The sequence below is a fragment of the Hemibagrus wyckioides genome, linkage group LG09 (assembly GCF_019097595.1).
Source record: "Hemibagrus wyckioides isolate EC202008001 linkage group LG09, SWU_Hwy_1.0, whole genome shotgun sequence".
Taxonomy (NCBI): Eukaryota; Metazoa; Chordata; class Actinopteri; order Siluriformes; family Bagridae; genus Hemibagrus; species Hemibagrus wyckioides.
Window position 1 is genome coordinate 11,560,817 of NC_080718.1, and position 18,475 is coordinate 11,579,291.

The following is an 18,475-nucleotide window of genomic DNA, read 5'->3' on the forward strand; positions in this document are numbered from 1 at the left end:
TGGTGGTGCTGGGGCTTGAACCCCGATCCTCTGATAATTAAATTAGATTTTATTAAATAATCTATAGATTAGATTAGGGAATTAATAATAAATAATGAAATGAAAGATTTCTAAATATTAAACATTAGACTAAATCATGTCATTAAAATTATTATATCAAAAGAATAAATCGCTAATTGTTATCAATAACAAATCAAATAAATCAGAATCACCTAATCAATGTTTGAATTTAGCACACGTTGACTTTAACCTCCTACAACCTGGCGTCCACATACACTACCAGTCAAAAGTTTGGACACACCTTTTAATTCAATGTTTTTTGTTTAGGGATTTATTTTCTACATTCTAGAACAATACTGGAGATTTCAAAACTATGAAATAAAACACATGGACTTAAGTAATCCATATCTAATGACAAAAAACAACAGTCAGTTATTTTAAGACACGAAGGTCAGGTGTTCTGGAATAGTTCTTGCAAGAACAGTATTGTCAAGTGCATTTGCAAAACCCATCAAGCACCATGATGAAACTGGCTCACATGAAGACCATCCCAGTAAAACAAGACCAAAACTGACCTCTGCTGCAGAGGAGAAGTTCATTTAGAGTTACCAGCCTCAGAAATCACCAATTAACAGCACCTCAGATTAGAGCCGTTATGAAGGCTTTACAGAGCATCAGTAGCAGACATATCTCAATATCAACTGTTCAAACGACCTTATTGTGTATTTCGGCCGCCTTCAGCATTGTTTTACAATGTAGAAAGAAATAAACATCAGGAAAAACCATGGAATTAGAAGGTGTGTCCAAACTTTTGACTGGTAGTGTACGTGGACATCACATTTTTGGTTGTGTGCACCATAATACTTAATTCTTTGTAAGTGGAACCTGTTGTACACAAAAGAAGTGGCTTCATGTTCAAAGATAATATCTGGTTATTATATTTATTGGTTACTCCTAACCCCAAATAGGTAGAAGAAATCTAAAATGCAAGCTCAGGTCTTAGGAGGTTAATACTGTATCAGTTCTCTCACAGTTTTAAGAGGGGTTATTCAAGGCTTTTTAGAGAACACTGTTTCTATGCAAAGTTTGGCTTTCACTTTCACACTATAAATAAAATATAAGACAAAAAATGTTATGGTGCCTATGACTTTTGCACTGTTTCTATACAGTTTATTTTGCTTCTACAATTAACTTAACTCTTTGTCCAAGAGCACTGATGCTAATAGGTTAGTATACCAAAAATTGTCAGAATGTTTATTGGTAAAACTCACGAAGGGTCTTTTTGTTCAAAACCCTTAGAGAGTAATGTAGTCGTGGCTTTAAACATAAACTACATAGGGACTATCATTTTTTTGCAGTGGTTCATGGTGCTGTTCAGGTGAAGGAAGTTGGTAATAGAGGGATGCATTGTATTTGCAACAACGTCTTGAACCTGAAATATTTATCTCCACAATACATCCCCCAAAACTCCATGTTACTTCAGTGCTCAATGTGTAAATCAATGTTACTGGCACTATTCCTTTAGTGATTATTTCTCCCAAATGGCCTATTCATAGACTGACTATAAGTCTGTCTGTTCTACATTTCACTACTGACCTCATTTCCTTGTTCTACTGGCAACTCTAGAACCGTTAATAAGGTGACACTCGTAAAAAAAAAGCAAGAGACAATAAAGACTTCTATGCTTTATGATATACACCTCGTTTTAACTTTAAATTGCTTGCTGAATAATAACTTTAATGCTTGTGTGCTTCTGGGACCAGCATAAAGTTTGCAGTGTGTATTGGACTAAATCGTATACAATGAATTAGGTATAAATTACGTGGTAGATGTGCAATCAATGTGACTAGTAAAATGATATGTATATATCTGAATGAAAAATGAACCCTCCACAATTAATTGAGTGATGTTATAGAGCTTAAGTCTACTTTAAAGCATGATGTCATTGTTGGATAACATAAACCTACTTACATGTGTGGCACTCCAAATCCTGTTCACTTCCTTTGCTCTGTGTTTATATGTTTGTGAATGCACAACATATCCATCTTAAATCTTCTAATTTGCATTTCCTAGATGAATTTTATAAATGTTGATGCTTTCGCCCTTTGTTTATCTGCTCAGCTTGAATAAAGTAGCAAAAATTGACATCTACACTAACACCTGACATTCGTAGAACTTTGAATTAATGTCTAAGGTGCTTAAAAAAACATGCCAAACATGACCAAAAATAAGTTACAGTAGCAGGCTGCATCCACCCATGAGCAAATTTGAGTAGGCTTAGTCTGTGCCAAAACTGGTAATGCAAATCTGCTTGGGCAAATTGTCAAAGGGAATAGCAGCATATCAAATGAAACATTTCACAAACTGGAAAAGCAAAATAAGATAAACGCTTTAGCAGGTATCATGTTGTAGTTTTTCCTCAGTTAGCTGAGACTAAATTGTCTCTCTCACAGTCTCACTTCCTGTTCCCAGAACAGGCTTTGACCCCAGTGACCTCATCACTGAAGGTCAACAGCCAAACCAGGAAGTGAGTACCCATTTTATCAGGCAAAAGTGATAATGTCAAAAACATAGGAAAAGCACAGTGAAAGAGAGTGAGAGAGAGAGAGAGAGAGAGATTGAAAGGACAAACACTTAATGGAGCAGTGGGTCCAAACGGAAATTTTTCAGAGGAAGCGACAACACAATACAAGTGATGTTTGATGTTGTGTATCCACAGAAAGAAGAAGAAGAGTTGAGGTGCATTCGACATACATGTCCAAAATGTAGTCAAGCGTGATAAACTAATTAATGTCATAACACTAAAGTAAGAGTAATATGCTGCCTTTGTATGATTTCTGTCTTTCTTGCTTGCTTTCTCTGTTTTCTCCTCTAATTGTCCAACAGAGAGCTGACGTTACACTCTGTTAGTTCAGACATCTGGTTAAGCTAATAGCAAATACATTGGAATTGACTACACTAGCTCTTGTGGCGTTAATCACAGATGCTGAAGGAACCACATACAATATCACGTTTCCGTTGTTTGCCATAATCAGTATACAAACAAAGGAGTCTTGTTTTGGGGAATAATACCTCAATCAGAAGCTTTTATTTTGTCTTGTTTTTGTGTTTTGTCTTGTATTCCAGACTTCCTCAGACCTCTCTGAAAAAAATTCTGTGTTCTGCTTTAATGAAGCAAGTTTTAAGCAAGACTCAATAGTCTCAGCAATTTGTAGTTGCCAGCTGTCATTTGACTCTGTACGTCCTAGTCTATATTGATCACTCACATATCCACAGCAGTGGAATACATCAGGACAGAGGTATTAGGAGAGAGAGAGAGATAGAAAGAGCTCAGACCTGTGCAATGAACTGAGGAGTGATGGATGAGACTCCATTAGTTTAGCTGAGAATTATTAGTATGGAAAAAGAGAAGGCAGCTAATGATGTGAAACTGAATCACGAAGTGTCAGTATTTCCTGTTCTTTAATAAAGGAACCAATAATACCAGCAAGTTATAGACACATATAAGGTGACGTGAGGATGTTCTTTGTCAGTGTCAATGAAGTTAAATTTATCTTTGAGGCTACACTGTATGATTATACTTCCTACTGTGACCCTTATGTACGTTCTCCCAAATGCCTAAACTGGATATAGATCTGGGAGTCATGATCACAATGTGCTTCATTAGGATTAGAAAATGGTTACTTGTTAAACTGTTAATTAGCTAACTAGTTAACTTTTGCTGCTTAACAATAATTGCTGCTATAGATTTACATAGTGTATTAGGACAGTTGAATGAATCTTCTCAATGAAGGACAGACAATAATATTGATGCTGTCAGCCCCCTACTCAGCCATCAACATGGCATTACACAGTGTGACATGAATCACCAGGCTATATGCCCTAATGTCAGTATTAGCATTAGCAGTGTTTCACCATCTGCTGTCTGTACTGGGTGCAGCTGAAATTTTAATCTGTGACCGAATCACTGTCAAATTTCTATAGATAATAGATCTTTCTTTTACTTATAGGTAAAGCTAAATTAAATTCTACTTAAGTTCTAATATAGCATAACTCCTCATTTGTCAACGTCTACTATTTGTCAAGCTTTCCAGAATTATGACTTTGTACAGCATTTTTAACACAGATGTTTAATTTCCTTGTTAGCTGGAGAGATATAGATCTATGGTGATCTATGATGAGACATTGAAGCATGTCTCATTCAGGAGTTTGCTATAGTTACTGGTTGTCAAAAAGAGTATAGTGACTTGATTTCTAATAATACATAATGATCAGATGAAGAGAAGTTATACATTTAAATCTACATTTAAGGTATTTGACAGATGCCCTTATCAAGAGCAACTTACAGAAGTGCTTAAAAGTCTCTATCTTTAAACACATCCCAATACTGGTTCAATAGGTCCCAGGCTAAGAATATCATTAGTATAAATAAACTCTGCTGTGGAGGTAAAATAGTAAGAAGTATTTGATAAAGAGGTAGGTTTTTAGTCATAGTTTGAAAAGTTCATTCCATCACCTGGGTGCCAGAACAGGGAAGACTCTTGATGTGTACCTTCCTTATACACTAAGAGATGGTGGTATAAGTAAAGCTGTGCTAGAGGATTGGAGGGAGTGTGGTGCAGTGCAGGGTGTGATAAGTGCTTTAAGGTACTGTAGGTGGGTGCTGGACTGTTTTTGGCTTTGTAGGCAAGCATTAATGTTTTAAATCTGATGCAGGCAGCTACAGGCAGACAGTGTAGGAAGTGTAGCAATGGGTAAGCACCTGAGTAGCCGGTGTGGGTGGAAATACACAAATCTTTCTGATGTCGTTAAAGAGGAAATTAGCATGAGTATGTCATATTAGCAATGTAAGAGGAAAAGGAGAAATGACAGTTGTTTGTCAATTGATACCCCAAGGTTCAGTGACAAAAGATCTTAGAGTTCCAGGGAGATAACTCTATGAGTGTGTGAGTGTGAGTGTGTGTGTGTGTGTGTGTGTATACTCAGAACGTGTACTTGAACCTCAGCATACAGTCTTCCATTTGCTCCATTATGATATTTTTTCATTTCACTGGGAGCCATCCTTAAGAGATTAAATGTGGTCATAGGAGAGAAGAAAGGAAGACAGAGAGAGTAAAAACATTTTCAAGAAAAAAATAAATAAATGCAGTGGGATGATTGAGTTTGAGCAACCTGAAAGATAGACATGCTGAACTGATGTTTACTTGTGTGTATACTACAAAAAAAAAAAGCTGAGCCAGTCTATTTTATCTTTTTTTAAATAAGAACTAGGGTCCTGCACTCTTATGGATTTATTTCTTTATTTAAATCCATTTTTATTACTAATGTGCCCATAAAGGGATGTTACTTTATATTTTCCAATTATGTCTGTGTTTTTGTGAGTGTACAGAGAATTGGCACAATAAAATACCGGGCTGCTTGGGGACCCATTTTCAGTACTTTTTATATATTAACAAATACAGTAGGGATTAAGTAGAGAGCTGAAAATTAAAGCTATTTAACAATGTTTGCCTTCTGTTCCTACACACCATTAGCTTGCTTAATTGCGCAACCTAGCACTTTGTTTCAAAATGCAATTACTGTTGTCATGATTTGACTTTCTTTGGTAAAAAGTGGCAACATGAATTAAGCAGCAGTATAGTGTGGTCTGAAGAAGCGCTTATATTGTAATTAACTGAACATTCACTCATGGACACAAACATATAACTCTATAATTACAGCAAATTTTTCAAAGGAATGAGCAAAAATAATTATATACCATAGGCACAATCATTCAAATTTTCCACTCAAGCAATTGGAGTAATTCTTGAAAGACTATATTAATGAGATTCAGAGTTGCATGGTTTAGTGTTTCTTAGGTTGTCAGATTTCATAACCGAGATTATAGATGCCATCCCATAATCATGAGGGTTACACAAAAGAAGTGCTTTTTGAGAGAAACCCACAAAATGCAGCACCTGAACTTAACCAAGGGTCACTGGAAGGGCAACTTCAGTTCTATTCATGCATTGTAGTCACGTGACACCAAAATCAACCTTTTTTATTATGCGCCTTTTTGCATCCTCAGCATGTTTCTTTAAAAAAGAGGACTGCATACCAGGAAAAGCACCTGATACTCATTGATCCATGATCGTAGATTGTCTGTTGAGCTTGTGAATGCGTAAAATATTAAAATATTTAAGCCAAAATCAAGTTGCTGCTGATATTTTATATTTGCAGAAAAAAGGGTTACATATGATTGGGTTAAATCGGAACAGACAATAAAAATACCTAGAAAAATCACTTTATATTAGCTTAGTTGGAGGAGGAAGAGGGCAGAGGAAACTGATAGAGGAAGAGGTCAAGGAGCAGGGGAGAAGAAGAGTGGAACAGGGAGAATAAGGAAGACAGATGACAGTGGAAAGGAAGAAGAATAGATGGAAGAGAGTAGAGAGGAACAGTACAATCATCACTACGGATGTGCTCAAACATGGTGTCTCCCAGAGACCAAAAAATACTGCATTATTGAGGCAGCAGACTGGGGAAGGCAAACATATGGGTATGAAGGTCAGGTGTACACAAATTTTTGGCCATATAGTGTATATGAGAGCAATACTTCTATAGACCAAGTAGAAGGGCTATGGAAACATTCACTCTGTTTTGTCCCGAGAAATATTAGATAATTATTGTGTGATATGGGCAACATTTCTTTGGCCTATCAGAAATGGACAGTTTGATGAATGAACTCAAGGCTAAACAAAATTCACATTAAGGAATTTTCTGTAATCTGTTCAGTCGGCTCAGTATTACACAGACACACACACACACACACACACACACACACACAAATTTAAATGCATCAAAATAGGCTAAACAGTATGTCAAATGAAGTACATCTACTGTATCTATCCATCTATTTATGGATATAAAAAGTTTACACAACCCTGGTAAATGGCAGATTTTTGTGATATAAAAAAATGAGACTACACGAATCATGTTAGAACTTTTTCCACTCTCAATGTGTAATTACAACATAAAAATAAAGCAAAAAAATCCATCAGGCACTTTTATTGAAAATAAGTTACAATAACCTAATTTCATAAGTATGCACACCTCTAAACTAATACTTGCTTGTGCCTTTTGATTTTATTACACTTCTCAGTCATTTTGGTAAGAGTCTATCTCTATAGCACATCTTGACTTGGCAATATTTCCCCCCTCATTCTTGTAAAAACATTCTAGATCCATCAAATTGTACTGCCTTCTAATTGCACATCCTGCTTCGAGTTACCCCATTTTGTGTTAGAGTCAGGTATGGGCTCTGGCTAGGTCATTCAATACCATTGATCTTCTTTTGGTTAAACCATTCCTTTGTTGATTTGGATGCTTTGAGTCACTGTCGTGATGTGAGGTGAAATTCCTTTTCATCTTCAGCTGACTAGCAGGTACCTGAAGGCTTTGTACTAAAATCGTCTGGTATTTGTAGCTATTCATGGTTCCCTAAAGCTTGATAAAAGCCACAGTTCTAGTTGAAGAACAACATCTACAAAGCATGATGCTGCCACCACTAGTGCCACCTTCACTTTTGGAGTTATGGAATTATTGTACTTTTTGGAATTGATCTCATCAGACAAATTTCACATGGTTTTGTGTGATTTAGTTGAGCTTGGATGTTTTTTTGTGAGAAAGAACTTCTACCATCCAGCTGCTCTACCCCATAGCCTAGACTTGTGATGAATATAAGAGATTGTTGTCACCTGCAGAGAGTAATCAGTACTTGTCAGATGTTCCTGCAGCTAATATATATATATTTTTTAATAAATTTTGAAGTGACATCCTTTTCTTGGTGATGTCACTGTGGTGCGCCTTTTTCTTTACTTTTTAATGATGGCTTTTACGTTACGTTCCATAGTACATCTAATTTTTTGGGAATTCTTTTATACCCTCTTTTGATCTATACCTTTCTATAAGTGAGGTACCATGCATGCTATGTAGGCTGTCTGTAGATCATGGCTTCAGCAGTCAAATGAAACCAAGAAGATGTATTGAAAGTAATAGAGAAATACAGCATCACAGTACTGCAGTACGGCACTTGCATGGGTTAGCCATCAGCCCAGCCTTCAAGAGCTGTCAAAGGACCTCCCCAAAGTGGTGCATGTGGTCTGACATTGTGGTGGAGTGAATCACTTTGTCGTCAATGTAGGCAGCTGCATACTGCTGTTGGGTCTCAAGGTGATGTCCATGAGTCTTTGAAAGGTGGCAGGAGTCTCATGCAGTCCAAAAAGATAAATCTGGTACTGGCTACAAGCTTGGGCTTGACGTCCTGGTCCAGGGCCACTAGCCAATATCCTTTAGTGAGGTTGAGGGTCAATAGGGCCACTGTCTCACCACTACCACCTGAAGGGGTTTTGATCTCATGGTAGACCAAATGCTTCAGTCCAGGGCTTCATGTCCGCAAAATGGTCCATCATCTTCATCAGATCGTGGTTTTGGGATGGAGTGAAATCGTCTCCTTGTTTAACTTTTGCCCCCAAAACAACCGGGTCTTGGATTGGGAGACCATAAGGCCACAAGGTTGACCCCGACAGTCTGTATGATCGTACAGTAGCCCCCTGCAGACCAGCCAGCTAGCCAGGACTTGACAACTTTTGGAGCAGTGAAAAAGCAAAACCCAGCAAGCTTTGCAGGTGCAGCACATTAGGGGAGCATCATCATCACTGTCTTTGGAGGGCTCTCAAAAGCAGAAGAATGCATTCATCACTTTATTCTGCAGGCATAACTTACGAACTGCACATGATGTGCTTCACCCTATGATACAATCCCTGATTCTCACTGTGTGAGGAGTCTTTACCACCAGTTTGATTGGTTGTCAGTGCTTGAGTGCTTTTGCTGCCCTGCCTTGCATGTGCTCTACTGCTTTCCACAACAGGGGTGCTGAAGTGGCACTGTCCTTTCAGCACTTGTGCAATAGTCATGCTAGGAGTGTATTTAGGCAGCTCTATCTATCTATCTATCTATCTATCTATCTATCTATCTATCTATCTATCTATCTATCTATCTATCTATCTATCTATCTATCTATCTATCTACATTGCTTCCTCAAAAAGTATGCACTTTATCTTTCGTGTCACTGTGCCATTATAACAATCAATAATATCTAAGGAGAAGCCCATTCTGTCCTTTATTTTGCAGCAAGTTTTAGTCTTTCTTTTTGCTTTCTCTTTGTTTTTTTCATTTCATTGTCTGTACCGCTTATCCGATCTATACTCATGTCACGGGGAGCCTGTGCCTATCTCAGGCGTCATCGTGCATCAAGGCAGGATACACCCTGAACGGAGTGCCAACCCATCGCAGGGCACACACACGGCAATATAGAGACTCCAGTCAGCCTAGAAGCATGTCTTTGGACTGTGGGAGAGAACCCACCAAGCACAGGGAGAACATGCAAACTCCACACACACACAGTGAGCAGGAGCAAGACTCAAACTCAGGACGCTGGAGGTGTGAGGTGAACATGCTAACCACTAAGCCACTGTGCTGCCATTGTTTGGAAAATGTAGTGATAAAATAATAATATACACCATCATATATATTTGAGCTCAAAATATTACTTATTTTAATTTAGCTTTTAATTTAACACATTTTAATGAATGAGGCCAACATTTCTGGAGCTGACTATAGATAATCAAAGATACCAGGAATGTAGTAGATTGGACGGTATACAGTGTTACAGGGAATAGGTAGTATTATTTATATAATTAGATATCATAGTAAAGGGAATATCCCTTAAGACACACAATGGCATTACAGTTCAAAAGCTATAGTATAATTCACACCAAAATAAATAATCATAGCTGAACTGTTATCTAATACAGCTTCAAACTCAGTTAGGAATATTCACCTTACTAGCACAAAACTTATGAGTAACATTTATCTTGCTAGGTACTGTATCTCTATACATTCATCAATACATTTTTTCTTTTCTTTTAGCATGACTCACATCTGAGGCATATATCCTATCTGCAATCTATATATACAGGGTATGTATACTGTGCACTGTATATTGCTAAAATCAAACCAAAAAAAAAAAAAAAAGCTTACATAATTTTCCATCAAGATTTATTATGGGGCAAATTTACTTAGCCAAAAGTTGCCGTTCAAAGCTAATACCAAGCATGCTCTCTCCAGGGTCTTATTCAGAGATGTTTTTCATGGCTGTTTTTCTGTGGAGCTTTGATATTATAATGGTGTTTTGACCTTTTTTCTGCCCCAGACACTCCAGCCTGGCAACAACTAAACTCAGCTAAAAGACACCTTCTTAGTGGTAATTCATTTCAAAACCCGTCTGACTCACGTCTGTGGAGAATCTTAAGGTTTTGTTTTCAACTTCCCATTGTGCATTTTTAAGCAGGTATACACAAGTCCTAGTGGGTCATTAGCAGGTTTATTTTAGCTGCATTTACCTGGATATTACATAGACTTCACCTCTGAAATAACATTCTGTCCTGTTGGCTCAGTCAATTTTTGTTGTTGTTTATTTTATTAAATTGACAGTGGCGGAGTGTTGGTAAGGGGAGATTTGGCTCAGAATGCCTGAAAGGTCAACAGGCTGAGTTTCCTTTGCAAAATGACTTGAGGATTGGACATTTCATTATATCCATGCACAGCATGCACTATATTCAGACACGTTGGAAAATATTTGATCACCTCTGTGGATTTCATCCCACCACTCAGCAGCAGTGCATGAATTGTGAAGGTAGAACTGGGTGATGCTGTATTCAAATCACCTAGAATTATGTGTGTGGAAATAGAATTAGGATTTTGGAGCAAGCAATAAATCTGGGTAATATATGTGTGTGTATGTTCAGTGGCAGAGTATATGTAAATCACAGACAGAGGGGGGAAAGCTGAAACTAATGAGATTAATGTGTGTGTGTGTGTGTGTGTGTGTGTGTGTGAAAGAGAGTGTGTGTGAGAGAGTGAGAGAGAGAGAGAGAGAGAGAGAGGAATGTTTCTAAGGGATGTTGTTTAAAGTCTTGAAGGTTGTGTGTGTGTGTGTGTGTGTCTAGTCATGATGGTTGTGTGTCTAGTCATGATGGTTGTGTGTCTAGTCATGATGGTTGTGAGTGCAATAAAAAACATTCATCAAGGTCTTGGTAAATATGTCTCCATTACCATTTACTATAATGCTATAAAGTCTCTCTCTCTCTCTCTCTCTCTCTCTCTCTGTGACTGTATACATTAATCTTGACTCATATCCCAGCTGAACCTCCAGCTACTCCTGACACAGCTGACATTTTTCCATGTGTGTGTTCACTTAACAGTAAACACACCAGGTATGTAAAGTTCTATGCAGCACATATCTCTCAGAGTTGACAGAGGTTTCACTCTGGAGGACATTTTTAACTCAAACCCAACTCTCACTAACTCAGTCACAGATACAACAGTAATGCTAAACATACAAAGGCTACATTTCCATTCTTGGCAAACGTTTTAAAATATTTGTGCTGTATACTAACTATCCAATATCTCAATTTATCTCAAATTGACATTTTGCACTCACTACCTGAAGAATGAGCTTTCTATGCTGGCTAATATACAATACTCTAATTGTAATTCTATAATCCCTCATATTTATGCGGTTCCTTGATCATGTACCATGGATAGCTACTTGAAAAAAACAAACAAAAGGATTTATAGACATCAGTGCGCTTTACTCTGAGCATGGCAGCTTTGGTCCCACTGAGTTGTTATATTTACAGTGTAATGTTACACCTCTGGTATTATTGTGCAGGTCTTACTATGTCAACATATTACTTAAATCTATGTTAAACTGTTATTTGGGGCAACTGTCAATTTTAGATCACTGCAATCTCACTGTAGTGGCCAAACTAAACTATGATAGACCTTATGTTCAACTGGTTCCACTCACTGCAGGTGACTAGTTATAGTATATTCTTTGCTGTGTTTGCATTACATTAATATCAGAAGAGAAGCTTCTGGGATGTTAAATGTTACTTTAACCCCTTAAATTCACAGAATTAGACAAACAGTGCTATAATGAACATTGTTGTGTGTGTGTGTGTGTGTGTGTGAGAGAGAGAGACAGAGAGAGAGAGAGAGAGAGAGAGAGAGAGAGAGAAGCACTTGAAGTACACATTCCGCCTGGACACAGCATCCAAATCAAAGTGAAATAAATGGAAGAATGAATACTTAACTCATCCCGCCAAACTCCCAGCAACTTATTAAAGCTCTGTCTGTGAAAACGCATGCGCACAGATTTATAACAAAATAAGCCATTTCAGCCGCTCCAATTGCTGATTATCCAAACATTTTCATTATCTTTACACTTTTGCTCCAGGTTTGTCCCTCTGAGACAGAATAAGTCTAGACTGAGAAAATATTTAAAGTATTGTCAATGTGTCTGTGCCAGACTTCTACTGACAACCACCCATGAAGTCTGGGATTTAGTTATGTAAGAGGAGGCAGACTGAATCAATTTTACCACTTAGCCACACACACACACACACACAAAACTCCACTGTGCAAACACAGTGCCAAAATGTATTTCCTGATTTAAATGAAGGCATGTGTCCAATTTCTTCCAGGACACTTTTGTGGATATGCAGTATTTATTTAGTTAAACCTGAAATACACCAATAAGCCATTAAAGCATTAAAACCACCTACTTAATATTGTGTAAGTACCCCTTGAGCCACAAAACAACTCTGAGTCCATTACAGCATGGACTCCACTGAAACCACTGAAGGTGTGCTGTTGTATCTGGCACCAAGCTCTTAGCAACAGTTCTTTTAAGTGCTGTAAGTTGTGAGGTAGGGTCTGTACGGATCAGACTTGTTTGTCCAGCACACCCTACAGATACCTGATCGCATTAGAATCTTGGGAATTTTGAGGCCAAGTCAACTTTTTCAACACATGTTACGTGGACCCTTCTTGAGCAGTTTCTGCAGTCTGGAACAGTGCTGCTGCTGATGGAGGCCACTGCATTTAGGGAATACTTTTTTTATGAAGGGGTGCATGGGAAATGATGCACATGGGCATCCACATGTTCTAAGAGAAAATGTAATTCATCTTACAAGTCCACACTGTGTGTTCTGACACCTTTCGATCATAGCCAGCATTAACCTTTTACAGCAATACACTATATTGCCAAAAGTATTCGCTCACCTGCCTTGACTCGCATATGAACTTAAGTGACATCCCATTCTTAATCCATAGGGTTCAATATGACGTCGGTCCACCCTTTGCAGCTATAACAGCTTCAAATCTTCTGGGAAGGCTGTCCACAAGGTTTAGGAGTGTGTTTATGGGAATTTTTGACCATTCTTCCAGAAGCGCATTTGTGAGGTCACACACTGATGTTGGACGAGAAGGCCTGGCTCTCAGTCTCCGCTCTAATTCATCCCAAAGGTGTTCTATCGGGTTGAGGTCAGGACTCTGTGCAGGCCAGTCAAGTTCCTCCACACCAGACTCTGTCATCCATGTCTTTATGGACCTTGCTTTGGTCACTGGTGCACAGTCATGTTGGAAGAGGAAGGGGCCAGCTCCAAACTGTTCCCACAAAGTTGGGAGCATGGAATTGTCCAAAATGTCTTGGTATGCTGAAGCATTCAGAGTTCCTTTCACTGGAACTAAGGGGCCAAGCCCAGCTCCTGAAAAACAACCCCACACCATAATCCCCCCTCCACCAAACTTTACACTTGGCACAATGCAGTCAGACAAGTACTGTTCTCCTGGCAACCGCCAAACCCAGACTCGTCCATCAGATTGCCAGATGGAGAAGTGCGATTCGTCACTCCAGAGAACGCGTCTCCACTGCTCTAGAGTCCAGTGGCGGCGTGCTTTACACCACTGCATCCGACGCTTTGCATTGCACTTGGTGATGTATGGCTTGGATGCAGCTGCTCGGCCATGGAAACCCATTCCATGAAGCTCTCTGCGCACTGTTCTTGAGCTAATCTGAAGGCCACATGAAGTTTGGAGGTCTGTAGTGATTGACTCTGCAGAAAGTTGGCGACCTCTTCACACTATGCGCCTCAGCATCCGCTGACCCCGCTCCGTCAGTTTACGTGGCCTACCACTTCGTGGCTGAGTTGCTGTCGTTCCCAAACACTTCCATGTTCTTATAATACAGCTGACAGTTGACTGTGGAATATTTAGGAGCGAGGAAATTTCACGACTTTGCGCTTCTCCATCTGGCCAGTGCACAAAGCAAGGTCCATAAAGACATGGATGACGGAGTCTGGTGTGGAGGAACTTGACTGGCCTGCACAGAGTCCTGACCTCAACCCGATAGAACACCTTTGGGATGAATTAGAGTGGAGACTGAGAGCCAGGCCTTCTCGTCCAACATCAGTGTGTGACCTCACAAATGCGCTTCTGGAAGAATGGTCAAAAATTCCCATAAACACACTCCTAAACCTTGTGGACAGCCTTCCCAGAAGATTTGAAGCTGTTATAGCTGCAAAGGGTGGACCGACGTCATATTGAACCCTATGGATTAGGAATGGGATGTCACTTAAGTTCATATGCGAGTCAAGGCAGGTGAGCGAATACTTTTGGCAATATAGTGTATCTTTATATGCCTTTAACACAGCAGGACATATACTGAGGGTGCACAATAGGTGGCATTGCTTCGAATGTGTTCAAGCGCTTTTTTTTTCCGGTATATCTGCAGATCTCAAGTAACAAAGCAGGAGTGAAATGATGTCCTGAAATGTGAGAGGAGGTAGCATACACCGATTGTAACTCCACTCTGTTTCTGGAGTTTGTATAGATCCAACCTGTCAATAAAACAAAGTTTATTGATATGCCATTGCTTGGCATCCCTCTGGATTTGTACAACCCCTTCTCCATTGAGTCGCTTTTAGAAACAGCAAGTCCTAAAAGTATTGATTTGTTTAAGCTCTTGCTGGTGTAAATGTGTCTGTAGCATGCGAAAAAGAAGTAACTCCAGCAGAATGGTTGAACAATCCCATAATCAGTGTGACATGACATCAGTTCCCAAGGCCTACATAGTACTGTGTGAACATATAACTTATTTTTGCACTTTGTGATTACAGACGACTAAAGACCTTCGCTCATGCTGGAGCGATAATTAGTGGAGCAAGTAATTATAGGTTCAGGTGAATGTTTGTGTATTGAATGCTGAGGTTAAAGTACAGGTTCCTAATGACACATATCACTCAAGTGACAGAAGCTAAACACACACACACACACACACACACACACACACTTACACACACACACACACATACACACATACACACACATACACACATACACACACACACTGGCACAGTAAGTTTATGCAGTTATAATTATTCTTCACACTCCAGAGCTGTTGGAGAAGAGACCATCTGTCTATTCCCATTGGTTTTATCACGTTCTGACTCATGAGCACTATATTGGCCATGAATCGAAATACTATGATTTTATCTAGTCACCCATCACATCAAATATATAAATTTTAAGTTGTCAGCAAAAACTACTGATCCAGAAAGAGCTATACCAATGTTTAGCCTTACACATTTTTTTAAAATAATATTGTAGGGCACAGTGCCATTTCTTTTCATTTTTTTAATATGATATTCAGCATATAACACTTGCATTACACCAATCAGAGTTATTTCAACCATACCATATAATATTGTAATAGAAATATTATATATTTAATAATCTTAAATACTTAATGTATGTGTGTGTGTGTGTAGTGTATATGTATAGATCTTCCTAACTTCTTAATCCTGCCTTAGTTTTTCCTGCATTTCCATCTCACTCTGTGTTCATGTTGAGAGGAGTCAAGCAGTTTGGGATTTCAGATTTGGGAGCTGTGTCACAGCAGCTGCTCTCAGAGCACATCAGAGCCTTTTAGGAAGTGCTTTTGAAGAGGCCTCAAAACAACATGCTGCTCCTCCTTCACCGGCCCCATCTAATGGAGGAGAACGGGACTCAGACCACTTGAGATTTCATTACTGAAGCCTAATGAAATGAAACTGAAGATCATTCTGTCTACCCTGTGAATGATTGCAGAAGGAGGAGTTCACTTAAACATGGGAAATGAGCCAGTGTAGTCGTCCAAGTTCTAGATGAAAATGTGGCTTTGCTGTAAGAACACAATGACATATTTGCAGGAATCCTTTTATGTGTTTGAACTTAATTACTGTTTCTCTATTGTCTGTCATTGTTGAAATACATGTCTTAGGATATGATGAATGGCTCATCATAAACATAGTCATTTTTTTCATCACCACATATTCAGAAATTATAACCAAGTTGCAGTTCAAAAGTGAACGAATCATAAATCCATTAAGTTGCTCACAAGGCAAGTAAAAACTGTCATGACTTATGGAGAGATATAGACAATATGAAATGAATGGTTATGTGTGATTATGCACTGTAGATAATGCCTGTGGCCTCGACAAAAAGGCACCAAGTCAATTGCCAAAGATTTAGCAGTTAGCTCTGGTGTTCTCATCTCGCATTGCATGTAAACAATATTACATGTATGTTTTAAAGATTGTAACATAATAATTTTTTAATTATTGCATTGATTGGGCCTTATTACTATTATTATTATTATTTGTCTGTAAATATTTGAGTAAGCCAAACTAAGGAGAAACACACACACACACACACACTCTAAACTACATAAGCACATAAGCTATTCATTTCATATCTAATCTCCTCTCAAATTCTATGATTGTGAGCCAGTCTATTTGTAAAATTTATACTCACTCAGTAGCACAATTAGGATATAACATTCTTCTGAACTGAAAGGGTCTTCCTGAATACCTGAATTTCCTCCTACGGGCGATCGACTAATAATTTCATTTGTATTCAGCTTGTCAAATTGCTCATTGTTATATGTGTAGCCTGGCATTAAAGCTGGAAACAGTTTTTGTTTGAACTATGTAAAAGTTAACTAGTAAAAATGACTACTCAAGCAACCCCTAACTTGTTCCTGATTCTGAAATGATCACCTATCATCTGTGCATGCTAATTATTTAAATGCCTCAGCCCATGTGTATAGGGCAGCAGGTGGAGGGATTTGGAACAGGGATCATTAATTCTAATTACTGCACATGCTTCACACCACAATGAAGTGTGTCACGTTTAAACATTAGCTACATACCATATGGAATCAATAAGGTTTAGATTTCTGAGTGTTGAGCCTAGCTGTCTGTCAGACATCCTTGAAAAAAAAAAGCCCAGACTCAGAAGCTACTGAGTTGTGAACCGTGTCTATAGTTACACCACTAATACACCAAAGGAGTGTATCTGAAGTAAGACAAATACTGTGCAGTTTTGCAAACTGCTTGTGTCTGCAGCTATAAGAACAGTTTAAAATTCATGATGCTACTGCTTATGGCTGTGCACTGTATATAGGCCAAGATACAAAGTTTCAATTATTTGTTTATATAGGACATATTCACTGCAGTATTATTTGCACAGAATGACAAGAATTGGAACAAAGTATGTTTCCTGAGCACAGGAATAAATAAACAGCATGTAAGTAATTCAAAGAAAGATTAGCACAAATCTTTTTACACACACACACACACACACACACACACACACACACACACTCACCATATTTGCCTGACTATCCTTATGAAGACCTTCCATTGACATAATTATTAATGCAGTTAATGTTATGCCTAGAGCTAAATCTAAGCCAAACCTGTGTGTGTGTGTGTGTGTGTGTGTACGCATGCATCAGAGGTAGCAGCAACTCACTTAGTGCTGGAGAATATGCATAAGTGTTTTATGTTTGGTAATGCAGATGAATATGATGAAATCATAATGTAATCACCTCAGCAGTATTAACAGGTAGCCCTACTGGGACTGTCTGTATTTGAGTGTGTGTGTGTGTGTGTGTGTGTGTGTGGTGCTCTACTTTTATTTTACTCCTAAACAGTTTAGTTACTTGATAATGCAATCCAGAGTAATTAAACTTGAGGGCAGAGGTGCAATAACACCACCAGTGAGTATGTAGCACTGCAGCAGAGCTCAACATTTTTTATTCCAATCTATTTGCTTTTTAATTAAATGAAATATTTGTTTTGCTTCATTAATTTTACTGATCCAATTCCACAGTTAGATGCACTGATACGATCTTTTCAGTGAAACCAGTGTTCCAGTGTTTTGAATGTAATCCCTAGATTTTTAGTGTAATTGTTATGCCTTCTCCTTCTCTTTTATCTCAGTTTTAGTGAAATTTATCAGTCTTGACCTCAATACTCCGGCCATCAAGATGCCATGGTTTACAACATGTATTAAGTCAATGAAAGGACAACAAACTTTCTTAAGGGGAACCCAACTACAGAGGGAACCGATCCTCATGTGTGTGACACTAGAATAAATTATTATAAATAATTTCCTTTTTATAACTGTACATAACTAAAGTTGTCTAACCAGGTGCTTTTAAGCAGCTTATAAGTATGACCACCACCATGATTTCTGAATTCTTTAC

At 38.4% G+C, this 18,475-nt stretch overlaps 1 protein-coding gene across 3 annotated transcripts in view; it reads left to right on the forward strand.

Moving 5' to 3' along the window:
- The window catches only part of adam12b (ADAM metallopeptidase domain 12b), a 106,268-nt gene that overhangs the window by 28,189 nt on the left and 59,604 nt on the right, over positions 1-18,475 (forward strand). The gene's annotated exons all lie outside the window — the stretch shown is intronic.